Source organism: Thermobia domestica, chromosome 4, assembly GCF_964235325.1.
Source record: "Thermobia domestica chromosome 4, izTheDome1.hap1.1, whole genome shotgun sequence".
Lineage (NCBI taxonomy): Eukaryota > Metazoa > Arthropoda > Insecta > Zygentoma > Lepismatidae > Thermobia > Thermobia domestica.
Genome location: NC_137457.1, coordinates 158,592,095 through 158,608,121, shown reverse-complemented (window position 1 = coordinate 158,608,121; position 16,027 = coordinate 158,592,095).

The following is a 16,027-nucleotide window of genomic DNA, read 5'->3' as shown; positions in this document are numbered from 1 at the left end:
CTGGTCACGATAGATATACACGCAACAGCCAAATTCTGGAAGATTTAGAGCTACCCCCTGTTAGGGAAGTTCTCCGGCATCTTCATCATAAGTTTTGGCATACTTTACCAAGACATGTTAATCCAGCTATAGCCACCATCGGCACCGAATGCGCTCTCCGAAATGTTTATCGCACGCCACGTATATAACATCTTTCCATAGCTCGTAATTACATCATCAGCTACTCTGCGACAGTTGCAGATGTAGACTTCCAGACATAATAAAACAATAGTATTACCCAACAAGCCACCTGCCCATCTATATATATTCTTTATGCCATCTTACTCATGGAGTCAGGGGCTTCGGCTCGATACTCTTCACACAACTTCAGCATGACCGTGACCGTGACCGTGAACTACGAGGGCTATCCAGAAAGTAGATTACGTTTTGGAATAAAAAATCAACAAAGTATAGGAAACAAATTTTATTATATACAGATGAAAGCCACACACAAATACTACTTTTCGACATAGTCACCATTCAAATTAAGGGATTTATCGTAGCGATGTACGAGCTTGGAAATTCCTTCGTCGAAAAATTCGGCCGCCTGCGACTTCAACCACTTCGTTACCTCTTCTTGCAGCTGTTCGTCGTCATCAAAACGCTGCATAGTCAGCCACTTCTTCATTGCTGGGAATAGGTGGAAGTCGCTCGGTGCCAGGTCGGGACTGTACGGCGGATGAGGAAACAACTCCCACTGAAAAGATTCAAGAACTTCACGCGTGACATTTGCCGTGTGGGGCCGGGCGTTGTCGTGAATCAACAAGATCTTAGAGCTCAACATTCCTCTGCGCTTGTTTTGAATTGCTCTTCTGAGGTTTTGCAGAGTTTGGCAATACCTTTGAGCGTTTATTGTAATGCCTCTTTCCAGGAAGTCCACCAAAATCACACCTTTTCTGTCCCAAAAAACAGTCGCCATCATCTTCCTTGCCGGCATTGTTTGCATGCATTTCTTGGGTTTTTGGGGAGAACCTGTGTGCCCCCACTGCATTGATTGCAATTTCGTTTCACAGTTCACGTGTTTCACCCATGTTTCGTCACCAGTAACGATGCGATCGAGTAAAGAGTCACCATCCTTATTGTAGGCGTCCAAAAAGTGCAACGCTGCAGCCATTCGCTGATTTTTGTGGTCCTCTGTCAAGATTTTTGGAATCCATCTTGCACAAAACTTGTGGTAACCAAGCTTTTCGCTGATGATTTCGTGCAACAAACTTCGCGAAATTTGTGGAAAACTCAAAAAAGTTCCGTTATTGTGAACTTTCGATTTTCGCGGACTTTAACATCGACTTTTTCGACAAGTTCGGCAGTCACTTTGCTGGGTCTCCCACTTCGATCTTCGTCGTGAACATTGGTTCGGCCATTTTTAAATCTTATGACCCACTGTCGCACTCCACCTTCAGTGATAATGTTGTCCCCATACACTTCACACAGATGCCGATAGATTTCTATCGGTTTTCAGTTTTTTGCTGTCAGAAACCTTATTACTGCACGCACCTCGCAGCTCGCGGGATTTTCAATTAACGCAGACATTTCAAACCGTCACAGTATCTTAACGGAGCACAGCACGAACCTCTCACTAGCACGGCTAGATGCCGACTGAGCTGCGCAACGCTCTGACCCCAAGATGGCCGCGCTAGCCCCGCCGCTAGCGGACACAGACGAAAACGTAATCTACTGTCTGGATAGCCCTCGTACAATTCTGGCCACAAAAAAGGTATTGCCTTCTACGGTCCTCCCATCCAATGGATGGGAATAAAACTCTTGATAAATATTAAAAATAAACTACATTAAAGTTTATATTTTGTGTATTTGTTCACATGACAATGTTAGGTTGCAATGTTCACATACTTCTAAATTTCCACAACCAACGCATATATGTGGGATCTCTCTTTCATGCACAAATAAAAATAAGTCATTGTGTGTCTGTATTAACGCATAATATGTACACCTATATCTTAATAAAACAAATCTAGTTAGTATATAATGCAAGTCTGACATTCGTGTGGTATCATCTCGTTCTCATAACATTTTATGTAGTTATCACAAATGTTACAAGTGTGTAATTCATCATCGCCTGCCTCTATCGAGTACAGTCATAATTGTGTTTTCCAATTTATACAATAGATGGCTCCACATATTTTCACGCAATCTGTTATTGCTACCGCATTCACCGTAAATAATTATAATATTGTATATGGTAGTTCCTAAATAAATTAAAATCGTTTCAAAAATTCTCTTGTAACTATACAATAGTTTTTTTAAATAAGTAGAAAAATGTTTTGTCTACCAAATTTTCGCATATAAGTTCCCATATATAATCCCATATTTTAACTGCTCTAAGCATGAATTGCAGAACTGGCCACCTGGAATCTCTAACCAGGTAAAAAAATAGGGTATCCGTAGCTGGCGGAGAAAAATAACCAAGTCACTTAGGTATTTATCCCCATTGGTTTATTTTAGTCGCGATCTTCGTATATACGGTTGGATTACTTGCCTCTTTGAGGCTGAGGAAACAACCGTCGAATTATATTTAATACCTCCACGGAGGTTAACACATCAAATTGATTATTTCTGTTGACGACCTAGTTAATCTCCTCTTCGGAGGGTAGCTTATACTTTTGACGTCAGCTTCATTCATCATCCGAGCTCCTATGATGGCTACGTCCAAGCCAGTCATCTCGAAAAAGAAGACCAAAATCCCAACGAAGATAGCCAGCCGATCTCAATACCGGCCTGATTACTTCCTTATCCCGCTGGGGCGGCCCACCACCTCCGGCGCTACTGCCAAGTCACGATCATCCTCGACTAACCGGTCAACGACTGACGTTCCATCCCTTGCTCCACCGCAGGACGACAATGCCATGGACTTTACCCTGGTTACTACACCCAAGCGACGTCGCTCGTCCTTGGAGTCCACATTGAGCCAACAATATTCATCAGACTTCCCTGTTTTACCGATGAGCAACCGATTTGAGCCTCTCTCTACTCTCACAGCTGACGAGTCTCCTGTGATAGAGCCACGGCCCAAAAGCACCAAAGAAATTAAACCACCACCTATTTACATTTACGGCATCAAAAACACATACAACTTCACCAAAAGCCTTTCCAAGACCCTCAGAGAATTGCCTCAGGTTCGGCATAACAAAGAACGCATCGTGATTCAGGTATCTTCTAGGGACGACTTCACAACTATAAAAAACTTTGCGAACAGACGAAAACTGAATACGCTACTGGCATCGCCAAAAGTGACAGACCCCTAAAGGTTGTCGTTCGCAAATTGCCCATTGATACAGACGTCGCCGACCTTCAGTCTGAACTATTCACCTTAGGCTTTAAGCCACTCACGATTCATCAAATGTCTCGTCGGGGCCCCACTGGTGGAGATAGGGTTCTCATGCCCCTTTTTCTCACCTCCCTCGAGAAAACTCCAAATATACAAGAGATCTATAAAGTATCAGCTTTGCTTCATTATAAAGTTACATTTGAGCCGTATCGACCGCCGAGTGTTCTGCAGTGTTACCGGTGCCAACGCCTTGGTCATTCACAGGACACTTGCAAAGCTCAACCTAAATGTGTCAAGTGTGGGCAAAGTCATTTTACAAAAGCCTGTGCCAAACCAGATGCATCCACGCCAGCAACCTGTGCAAACTGCGGAGGGGACCATCCAGCCAATTATCGCGGTTGTCCCGTCTTTCGCTCCTACTCAGATGCTCTCAAGAAATCAACTCCTTCTAGCCGCAGCTCCGGTCCTACTGCATCAACTTCACTGGATGATAAGGCACCTCGCAGCGACCGTCCTCCACCACCAAATCAGGATGCTCCCTCTACGTCCAGCACACCAGATAGTGCGTCTACACCATCCGTTAATGACTTTAATCTCCACTCACTCCTCACTTACATCAAAACCTTCAACTTTGGCCGCATTATCTCTCATCTCAAGAAGGGATTTACTAGACTTCGGGAAGCCACGGATCCTGCGTCTAAGGCTGCTGTCGTCATAGAGACATTCGCTGACATGATTGCTGATGGCTGCTTCTAACCAACCACTCATTCATCACACCATAACTGTTGTCACCTGGAATGCAGATGGTCTTACCGAACAGAAGCGTCTCCTAATTCGTTTTCTAGCAGAACATCAGGTCGATATCATACTCATACAGGAAACTCACTTCACTGCCCAGGTTACACACTGGAGACTGCCCAACTACCAATTATTTCGTCTCGATCGAGTTCAAGGACGGAAAGGAGGATTACTGATTGCCCTGAAACGAAGTTTCAAGGCTAGACAACTCATTTTACCCCAGTTACACACACTAGAAGCTCTTGCTATAGAAGTCTTCCTCCCCGGGATTCCTCTCATCTTGGTCACGGGCTACCGTTCTCTTAGCACATGACTTAGATCCCAATGATTTCGACGCCATCTCAACTTTGGGCCCCAAAATCATATTGGCAGGGGACTTCAATGCAAAACATGGGGAATGGCACTCCGGACGTTCCAACGAAAACGGACGAATATTACACCGGTATCTGCACACATCTCCATTCATTGCCTATGGGCCACCTGATCCAACTCACCATCCTAAAGCAGGCGGAGAACCGGATGTGTTGGACATAGTTCTAAGCAAAGATACCATCTTAGCTACACGTTCTTACGTGATCTCAGCAATGGACTCAGATCATGATCAGGTCCTTTTCAAAATTTCGCATCATCATATCTCCCGTCCTGTACCCGCTCATATCTCCCGAACTACGAACTGGGATGTCTATAAGCAGGAATTAAACTCTTTGCTCGACATAGCCGCTCGTCCAAATTCTCCTGCGGAAATTGATCAGGCGGTCGCCCATCTCACACTTGCTCTACGTACGGCTGACTCCCTCAGCACATCAATAATTCCTGACTTGCAGTCCGATCCACAATGTGACTCTCCATTACTTCGTCTTTATATCCATCTCAAACGCTGGGCTCGAAGTACTTGGCAGCGCACCAGACATCCACTCTACAAAACACTTTGGAACACCTTAAACCGCAAAATCAAGACCATCACTAGACGACAAACCGAGCAGTACTGGGAGACACTTTTTCGTGGGGTCACACTTAATGCCACTAAAATCTGGCAGTATTCCCGCCTTTTCCAGCGCCGAGAGACTTCTCGTCAAACTCAAATACTGCAAGGTCCGCATGGGGTCATACATGACGACCAAGGGCAAGCAGACCTATTTGCTGCATCTCTAGAGCGCCAGTTTACACCTAATGCGACTCCTGTCGTTCCTCACATTCGGCAGGACGCTCGGGCCACTATGCGCATGCTCCATTTTCAACCAATACTTCCCCTGCCTGAGGTCGTAACACCAAGGGAAGTTGAGCGTCAAATTTGTCACTTGCCCAACAAAAAAGCACCTGGAGTTGATCAGATCCGCCCAGAACTACTGAAACATGGGACACGGAAGCTACTCCTCTATCTTGCTGCTTTATTTACAGGCATCCTTCAGGTTTGCTACTTTCCCCGTGCTTGGAAAGAAGCGAAAGTCATTCTTCTCCCTAAACCAGGTAAAAATCCAACTCTCCCAGAAAACTATAGACCAATTAGCCTATTATCTCATGTGAGCAAACTCTTCGAACGAGTGCTTCTCGCCCGACTTCAGGAGCACGTCACCACTCTAGATGTACTCCCCCACCATCAATTTGGTTTTCGTGCTAACCACAGCACAACAAGCCAATTAGTGAGGGTAGTCGACCATCTGACTACCTCTTTTAATCGACGACATTATGTTGTAGGTGTATACCTTGATATCTCGAAGGCGTTTGATAAAGTGTGGTTACCAGGCCTCATTTATAAACTTCGCTTACAAGGTTTCTCTTTACCTTATCTCAAACTCCTCACTTCATACCTCTTTCATCGCTTTTTCCAAGTCTCTGTGGGACAGACCAAGTCTGCTCCCAAACCAATTCAAGCTGGTGTGCCTCAAGGCGCGGTTCTTTCGCCTCTGCTTTACACCTTATACACCGCTGACTTACCCATTGTGCCACACTGTTTTCCTGCAACATACGCCGATGACACTGCTTTCTTCACGAACAGCAGCAATCTTCGTCTTTCCTACCACTACATGCAGCGGCAACTCAATGTCTTTCAACGTTGGGCTACCACCTGGCGCCTAAAAATCAACGCGGATAAGAGCGTTGCAGTCTGTTATAGCAAAAGACGCAGCAGAACCATCCATCGTTTATATTATGACAACATTGAAGTTCCACACCGTCTGCATGCTAAATACTTGGGAGTTATCTTAGATCGAGGCCTTACTTTTGGTCTTCATATCAGGGACATTAAACACCGAGCCCTTCGAAAATTGTCTGCCCTCTATACTATTCTGCGTTGCAGTGCCTTAAGTCATGAAACAAGACTCCACGTCTTTAAAATGGTAATTTTGTCCACAATCACCTATGCATGTCCAGCATGGCAACATGCGGCACTCAGTCACTTGCGCACGGTCGAGAGTGTGCAAACCAGGGCAGCTCGTATCATAACAGGCCATGACCGATATACGCGTAATCGTCAACTTCTAGAGGACTTAAACATATATCCTATCCGGGACGTGTTACATCAACACCATACTCGTTTTTGGGCCAACCTCCCCCGCCACGTCAACCCCGCTATTGCAGCCATTGGCACAGCGCATACACACCGACGAACTTACAGGACGCCACGTTTGTAGCATAACTCTTTACCCACACTCTCCCCCTCACTGCGACAGTTGCAGCTGAAGGCCACATGACGTCGTCGTATCTCATGTTGTAGCTCACCCCCAAAGGTCTAATCATTTTGTTTTCTACAGCTGTCATCGAGTCAGGGACTTTTGTCCGATACTCGACACAAAACTACACTTTCAAGCTGAGATGAGCTGAATTGCACAATACCGCCATAAACCCTGTCAATGCACCACCTCCTCGCACATCCTTTCGTTACGACAAAGCCGACTGGAACAAATATCGTGAACATATTACCCATTCACTTCAAAATAACGCACCACCATCTACGGAAGAGCAGCTATACAACAGCATAACTACAATAAGCTCTGCCATTTCTAACGCATCCGAACTCTATATTCCCTGTTCAGCTTCTGTTCCATACAAACCACAACTACCGCCTCAATACTTAACTATGATTCGCCGCTCTCGACAGCTATATCGCGAATACGTTCGTACTAAAAACCCAGAAACCCTTCATCACCATCATCAACTGCAACGCACTGTTCGTAATTATCTCAAAGCATATAAACTGAGAAATTGGGTAAAAACTTGTAATAACCTCAACGAAACCAGCCACCCTTCTAAATTCTGGAAACGTTTCAACGCACTCTGCGGTAAATATACAAAACCTCATTATCCTCTACTCCATAATAACACACCACTTCAAAGTGATCAGGAAAAAGCCAACGTCTTTGCAGATTACCTACAGGAAATTTTCACACCCACACCGATTTCCGATCCCACAGCCCCGCATCCTGTTGCCAACCTACCTCTTGAGTCTCCTCATTTACAGCCCAGTAGCAATCATACGCTTCCAAATCATCCGCTTACAACAACCATTTCCGCAACTGAAATTATCACTGTTGTTAACCGCAAACGAAACTCTGCCCCAGGTTTTGACAATATTACATATAGGCACATTAAGGAAAGTCCTCCTGTACTTCTGACGCTTCTCGCCCTCATCTTTACTTTCATTCTCCGTACCGGATTCTTCCCAACGGATTGGAAAACTTCTAAAACACTTATGTTCCTGAAGCCAAACAAGCCGCCTACCGCCACATCTTCTTATAGGCCTATTCAACTGACATCCACATTTAGCAAAATTCTCGAACTCATCATCGTTAAAAGATAGCACCCATACTTAGAATCTAAAAATATCCTTCCTATTCATCAAGCAGGTTTTCGCCCTGGATTCTCTATCAATGATCAACTCCTTCGCCTCACTAGTCTCATCACAAATCATTATAATTCTATAAAACCTTCTTGCTTACTTTTATTTGACCTCGAAAAAGCCTTTGATAAAGTCTGGCACCTGGCACTTCTTCATAAGCTTCTCCATTTTCCATTTCCCATTACATATGTTCGCTTTATCTATCACTTTCTTGTATGCCGTCTCTCTTACGTCAGCATCAATAATCAGCTTTCTCATCCCATCTTCCTTCTGTCAGGAGTACCACAAGGTTCTGCTCTATCTCCGCTGTTATATATCATTTTTGTAGCCGATTTCCCTTCACTTCCTCCTGATGTCTACTTAATTCAGTATGCTGATGATACTGCTTTTCTAGCCTTAGGAAATACTATCCGTCAGATCACTCGAGATCTCCAAGAAGCCATCCACCAGTTCACTCATTGGTGTCGGAAGTGGAGTCTTTCAATCAATGCAGCAAAAACTCAGGCCATTACCTTTATACCCCCACGAAAGCGCACCAGAGTACACCGTAACCCATCGCTACTTTCACTCACAGTTAATGATACTCCAATCATTCAAACTCGATCCGTTACTTATCTGGGCATTCTTTATGACTCACACCTCACATGGACACCACACCTCAAGAAAGTAGCTGCCAAAACTTATCAGCGCCTGAACCTTCTAAAGCGCCTGACTGGCACAACCTGGGGCCTACAACCTAAAACAGTTCTGAATACAAATAAAGCATTCATGCAACCAGTGCTTACGTATGGGTTTACTGCGTGGATTTCCGCCCTTCCAACCTACTATGAAAAATTACGCATCCTAGAGCGACATGCATTCCGCATCGCACACCGTATTCAATTGCCAAGCTTCACTCTCTACCGCTATACGCTGCCACCTGCTCACCCCATTTACTCTTACTCGAAGACTATCAAATTCATGCCCACTTACCGCACGTATTTCCATCATTTTCTGCACAGTAAGACCTTCTGTCTCTAACAGGGCTCCCTACGTCCTCATCAGCCTAGAGCAGCCCCTAGGCAGAAGATAACCTCATTTGTCATACTAATTTCCCTTGTGTTTGTCCTGTGTATCGCACTTCATCCCATTATTCACCTTCATTCTCTTTTAATATAACTTCTAATTATTAGTCGTTTAATCTATAAGAATTTCTCAATCATCAAATCATATATATAGTTGTGTTTGGAGTTTAAGTATTTATGCATGTTTTCTTCATATTAAGTTCCTTATATGTTTATGATCACTTTATATTTTCACTCATTATCAGTGTTATTTCACTTTCCATTCATTCTATGTGTCTATAACAATGTGTCATATCAATTTATACTTATATAGTTAAGTAGTTTCACCTCTCCTTAATTTATGATTATGATCGAAAAGGTCATAATGTCCAGATATTCGATGATAAATAAATAAATAAATAAATTAAATCACTTAGCCCATCTGCCTATTAACCCTCTATCCAATAATCCTAAATAACTCTCCCCCCTCAAAGAGGGTGTAGCCCTCTAATAGGGTGCTAGCCTCCGGCTATCAATAAAAAAAAAACATGAATTGCCTCGCCTCCATGCCCAAGTCAAAGAGCACGCACCTCATAATCGTAAAACATAGGCTGAATTAAAGTTTATATTCTGTGTAACTTTTCAGATACTAATGGAAAATTGTAATGTACACACGTCTCTGTTTTTATACAGCCAACGCCAATATAGGGGTTTTCTCTTTCATGCCTAAAATAAAATAAATCAATCTGTGTCTGTATTAATGCGTGAAATGTACATCTATATCTTAATAAAACATAAATCTAATTACTATATGATGCAAGTCTGACATTCACATGGTATCATGTCATTCTCATAACATTTTATATTGTCGCAAACGCAAATACTACGTAAATCCTTCAGCCCTATTTGTATCAATAGTTGATTACACAATACAATACATATATTCCAAATACTTGTACTACACCACACATATACATAAATTGCCCATTCAAAACTTTCAACAATTTCTAATTGTACAATTATTTTCGTGTAAGTGCGTTGAATAATGAAAATCAACAGTTTTCATAATTTCGTCTACGCAAATATATAATCTGCAAAGTTGTATACTAATCAATGTGTTCCGTATTAGTACATGATCTATACAAATATAAATATACCATTCCAGCACTAAAAGTACAATTCGTCTAAATTTTAAATAACTATTCAACATTAAAATATATATATAATTATGTACATTGTAAAATAATTCAATCGATAATATTCTAATTTCGTAAGTTGAATTTATAAATAAGTCCCTAAGTATAAAAAATACTATATTCCAATAATTCAAATCTATTCAAAACTGTTTTAACATAATGGCAGCAACATCCTCTCCGGTAAATGTAAAACAATAACACCAATAAATACAAGTCTTTGCCTATGTCTTATGCCTTCAAAATTGTTGATTCATGCTTTCAATAGTACACCAATACTAAAATATGGGTTTCTCTTAAAAATATTGCCCGTTATATTCATTAATATATTATTTCCTAAAATAATAAAACTTTACCAAACATTCCACATGTCATCTTCCCTATGCATCATGCTGGTCTCATTCCATAATAATTTTATTATCTCCTAAGCTCATTCTAAAATAGCTTAAATCCCTATCTATAATTTTATACATTAGCAGTTAAAATTGCCTCATACTTTACAAACAAAAAATATTAAATATTTTTACATACATAAAACATTTTATACCCATTTCAATAGTTGCAAATACGTCAATTATCTGTCAAATGTATTTGCTATTACTTCAAATTAAATCAGTTCCACACGTAAAAATCAATCAGCATATAAAGCTTCCCAACTGTTATCAAATATTATAAGGAATATATATTCTTATAATTCAATACATGGTAAATAAAAACAATATAATTATCTCTGGTACTTGTTAATTCTATAATAACAGTTACATATATATATATATATATATATATATATATATATATATATATATACTCGAGTTCGCAGTAAATACAATATACTTAAATATTATGCTCCATACTGTAATCCAATTTAAAATATTTCAAGCTATTATTTATCTAATTCTTTCAAATGGAAATCATAGTACCAATTAGCATAAAGACAATCTTCAACATTTCCTCAATATGTGCAATATTCATTAGTGCAAACCAATACTAAACAATTCCCAAGCGACGTATATACTCCGCCCATTCCAAATCCATCATGTGCCGTTCCACACATTCAAATACGCTAACGCAAACCAATACTAAAACTGCACCCGAATATAATCTTAAATACATCTATACAAATAAAATACACATTGTTCTATTTTATAGCAATTCAATATACTTCTACACACCATATTATTAAATAAAAATCCTAAATAAATAATAAACTACCCTACAGAATGCATACGTATCCAGTTAAACATAATTTAATAACCTCATTACAAACTAATATATTACGCTTAAATATTGCTTCAATTCAATAAACAATAATAGTTTTCTCTATTTATTTTATTCTGTTCTCTTCCTTCATGCTCATTTCACAATCTATCTATCTATGATATGCCTTCTCACCATGTACTAATATTACTTTGATATATCAGTTGCTCCAGTTCAGGTTCGGAAAGATCCTTAAGACCTTAGTAATTATTATAATAAAGAACTTCTCTGAGACCGTCACAAACCCTAAGAGAGGGCGTAACCCTCTAAAAGGGTGCTAGTCATTATGACTAGCTATAAACAGACCGACCGACCGACCGACAATGCAAGCATACTCTCGATCGATATTTAATTCGATCCAAACAGCTATGACGTACCAGACGTCAGAACAGCTGCATTTTGATTCCTTCCTGTTCCTCATCCCGGATTCTTTCTTTTGCATTACTTTTGAGCTCTGTCCGTCAGACTTATCTAGTCAAGGGCGTCCAGTGCTACGAGTTTGGCAAGTGAATTTATCCAACCTTGACGGCTATCCAAACGGGTCGTCTCACCTTTGCATCATCTCATGTCATCATTTGATCAGAGATTTCATACACAACCACACACCATTACGGCTTCGTGCCGCAGGTCTCGATTTGCTCATGGCGGACTCTGGCAACGCTTCTCGACCACCTATAGAATGCAGACACGGAGGTTTACCACCTGTTTTCGTAACTCCCTCCGCTAGCTCCACGAAGGTGGAGAGGTAGAGAGAGCACTGCGAAAGACGTCGCCGAGCCTCAGAGCGCTCCACTACCTCAACAGTGTCTAATGCCTCAAGCAGGCAACGATCTAGATCTCCACTTAGTCAGAACAGCTATGCCAGCAAAGCACAATCTCCTCCAGCTAAGAAGCAACATACCGCCAATGACTCCGATATATCCGACATGGACGCTGAAAATTCTACATCATCACGCCGAGCATCAACTACGACTATCACACCACATTCACAGTCCTCATCTGTTCATTGCTTCCTATTGCAGAAATACGATCCTAAGTACTCTAATGAAAAGTTCATTATCCTGCAACTTAGGAAATATCTACCCAGTCTTCCACTCCAGGAAGTTGTCAAAACGCGAAACGGATATATATTGAAGTCCACAGATCCAAATTTCCTCACGACAGTCCGCAATAAGGCATCCTTCGAAATTTTTGGTAACACCGCCATCATTACTTCTCTCACTTCCTCTCGACGTAAACAGCCACCTCCACCTAGGCGTCCCCCAATGCTTTCTGTAGTGATTCGAGGAGTTGATCCTACATACTCAGACGAGGAAATCCAAGCAGAATTACAGTATGAAGGGCATACTATTAACAAAGCCATCCGTATTCGTAATAACACTGGCCCAACTTATATGGTTAGAATCCTCACTTCATCTCAGGACACCATAGACACTCTTCTCACTCAAGGCGCCCTCATATACAAACGACAACACAGGGTAGAACCCTCTCGGTCGCCTGCACCCTTACCTATTCGATGTGAGCGATGCCAAGCGTATAACAGCCACGCAACAGCCGATTGTAAAAATGCTACTGTTTGTGGTTACTGTTCTGGTCCACATCAAACGCGACTTTGCCCAAATATGGAACTTCCACCCCAATGTCCAACATGTCAAGATAGGCACCCCGCCTATAGCTATAAATGCAAAAACAAACCTAAGCCTGCGGAATCACACCCGGAATTAGTTGCTCCACTCCGCACCCAGTCAGCATCAACCAACACTGAAAAACATGTCGATGATCCAGTTACTGTCGGCAAACTCCTGGAATTTCTTACTCTTGCACTTCAGAATATCCACCCCTTCAATCGTCAGCACATTCTCCAACAACTCACACTTGCCGCTAAATCAACTTTCAATGTCTCACTTTATGCTACATACTCCAATAACTATGTTCATTTTCATACTGCACGATACGAAACAACTGTTTAATTTTCTCCTCATGGACTTGTCTTTCTTGTTTCAGAATATCCGATCTCTACCTAAAAACAAAGTCCTCTTCCAGACCCTATTACTCGAAGAACACATTACAGCTTTCCTTCTCAACGAAACCTTTCTGACCAAGTCTATCTCTTGCCGATTCCCTAATTACATCTTACTTCGCTGTCATAACCCACTACCAGCCTTGCGAGCTAATGGCGGTGCCGCTGTAGGCTTCCGACACAACATACCATAGAGGCAGCAACAATGTCCTACTTTACATTTACCAGAGCATGTCATTACTACTCTGTATTTTAAAAATATCACTATCACTTTGGCTACAATATACATCAAACCAGGCAATCCAATTCCTCTGAATTTCTTCTCTCATATATCAGCTACATACCGCCATTATATCATTCTCGCTGATATCAATTTCCATAGTCGCTCCGCTCAGGACCAAACCCGTTTTACTGATCATATCACAACTCATACGACAGGCGTTCTTCTCGATCTTCCGACGGCCACTCGGCCAATATCAAACACCACTACGGACATTGCAATTACTTCTAACACGCTCACCACACGCTGTACTGTCACAGTTCTCGATTTACTTGGCAGCGACCATGCGCCGTTAACACTTACCTATCATACAGGTCTTGCTCCTCACCAGCCTCTCCCACCACCTCGTCTTTCACCCCGCTACGATAAAGCCGACTGGCCGCGTTACCGCATTTACCTCTCTTCTGCTCTTGCACCTTTTCAAGCACCAACCACTTCAGATGAACTTAACACTCAAGTTGATCATATTACCTCTGGTCTCCAACAAGCCTCCGCTCTCTACATACCACAAACAGAATCCATACCATATCGTCCAAAACTACCACCGCATTATCTTCCTTTGATTCGTCAATCAAGACAAGCTTATTGTGAATATCTCCATACACGAAACCCGGATGCACTTCATCATCACCATCAACTACAGAGAACTGTCCGAAATTACCTTCTAGCATATCGGAAAAGACAGTGGGTGAAAACTTGCAATAATCTCGCCGACACAAGCCATCCAACCGTGTACTGGAATCGTTTTAACGCCTTGTGTGGGAAATTTTCCAGGACTCCTTATCCTTTCCTTGTCGATGACAAGCCATTACACTCGGATTTGGAAAAAGCGAACGCATTCGCAGACCACCTTCAAGGCATATTTACACCTCCTGCACAGGTTACTTCCCGCTCACATCCTGTTGACAGTGTAAACACGGATTCACAACACTTTCAGCCGCACGCCAACCATCCATTACCACCGCATGTTCTAACTGTTCCCATCCAGTCGGATGAAATAACAGCTGTGGTTCAGCGTAAGAAAAATACTGCTCCCGGCTTTGATGGCATAACTTACCGACACATCAAGGAAAGCCCACCAATACTGCTCCAACTTCTGGCCCTTATATTTACGTTCATACTACGCACTGGTTTCTACCCCACTGAATGGAAAATTTCCAAATGTCTCATGTTTCCGAAACCTAATAAATTTCCCAGTTCCGTCTCATCTTACAGACCCATCCAGTTAACGTCCACACTCAGTAAAATCTTTGAAAGGATCATCGTTAAGCGATTACATCCATATTTAACCGATCGTCATCTCATCCCGACCCATCAAGCTGGTTTCCGTCCTGGTTACTCTATTAACGACCAATTACTGCGTCTCACGACATTAATCACAAACCATTATAACATGATTCAGCCATCTTGTCTTCTTGTATTTGATCTCGAAAAAGCGTTTGATAAGGTATGGCATTTAGCGCTCATTTATAAGCTTGTCAGACTCCGGCTTCCTATAACCTATATTCGGCTCATATATCATTTTCTTGTCTGCCGTCTTACTTATGTTGCCATAAATTCTGCGCTTTCATATCCCATTTTTCTGTTGTCTGGCGTTCCACAGGGATCTGCCTTATCGCCTCTTTTATATTTACTATTCGTTGCCGACTTTCCTGATCTACCAAGAAACGTCCATCTGTTCCAATATGCTGATGACACGGCATTTCTTGCCCTCTGTCGCACCGTTCCACAAATCAATCTTGCACTCCAGTAAGCTATCAATCGCTTTACACACTGGTACCGGAAATGGAACTTATCAATTAATGCCGGAAAAACGCAAGCCATAGTTTTCATCCCACCTCGCAAACGCACAAAAGTCCATCGCAATTCATCACTTCTTTCATTACAAATCAATAACGTACCAATACATCCTTCCAAAACTGTCACTTATCTTGGCCTCATTTTCGACCATCACCTCACTTGGACACCTCACCTCAACTCTGTTAAAACTAAGGCATATAATAGACTTAATTTACTCAAACGACTAACCGGAACTACTTGGGGTCTATCTTCCCAGCTTATCCCTAATGCATATAAAGTCTTCCTTCGCCCAGTGCTTACATATGGTTCTCCCGCCTGGATATCAGCATCACCATCCTACTATGCCAAACTCGCAGTTTTCGAACGACACGCCTTTCGCATCGCCTATCGCATTTCATTACCCAGTCCCACCCGTGATCTTTACTCCCGTATTACATTTCCTGTTCTTAAATTTCACCTAGAAACGCTACGCCGTAAAT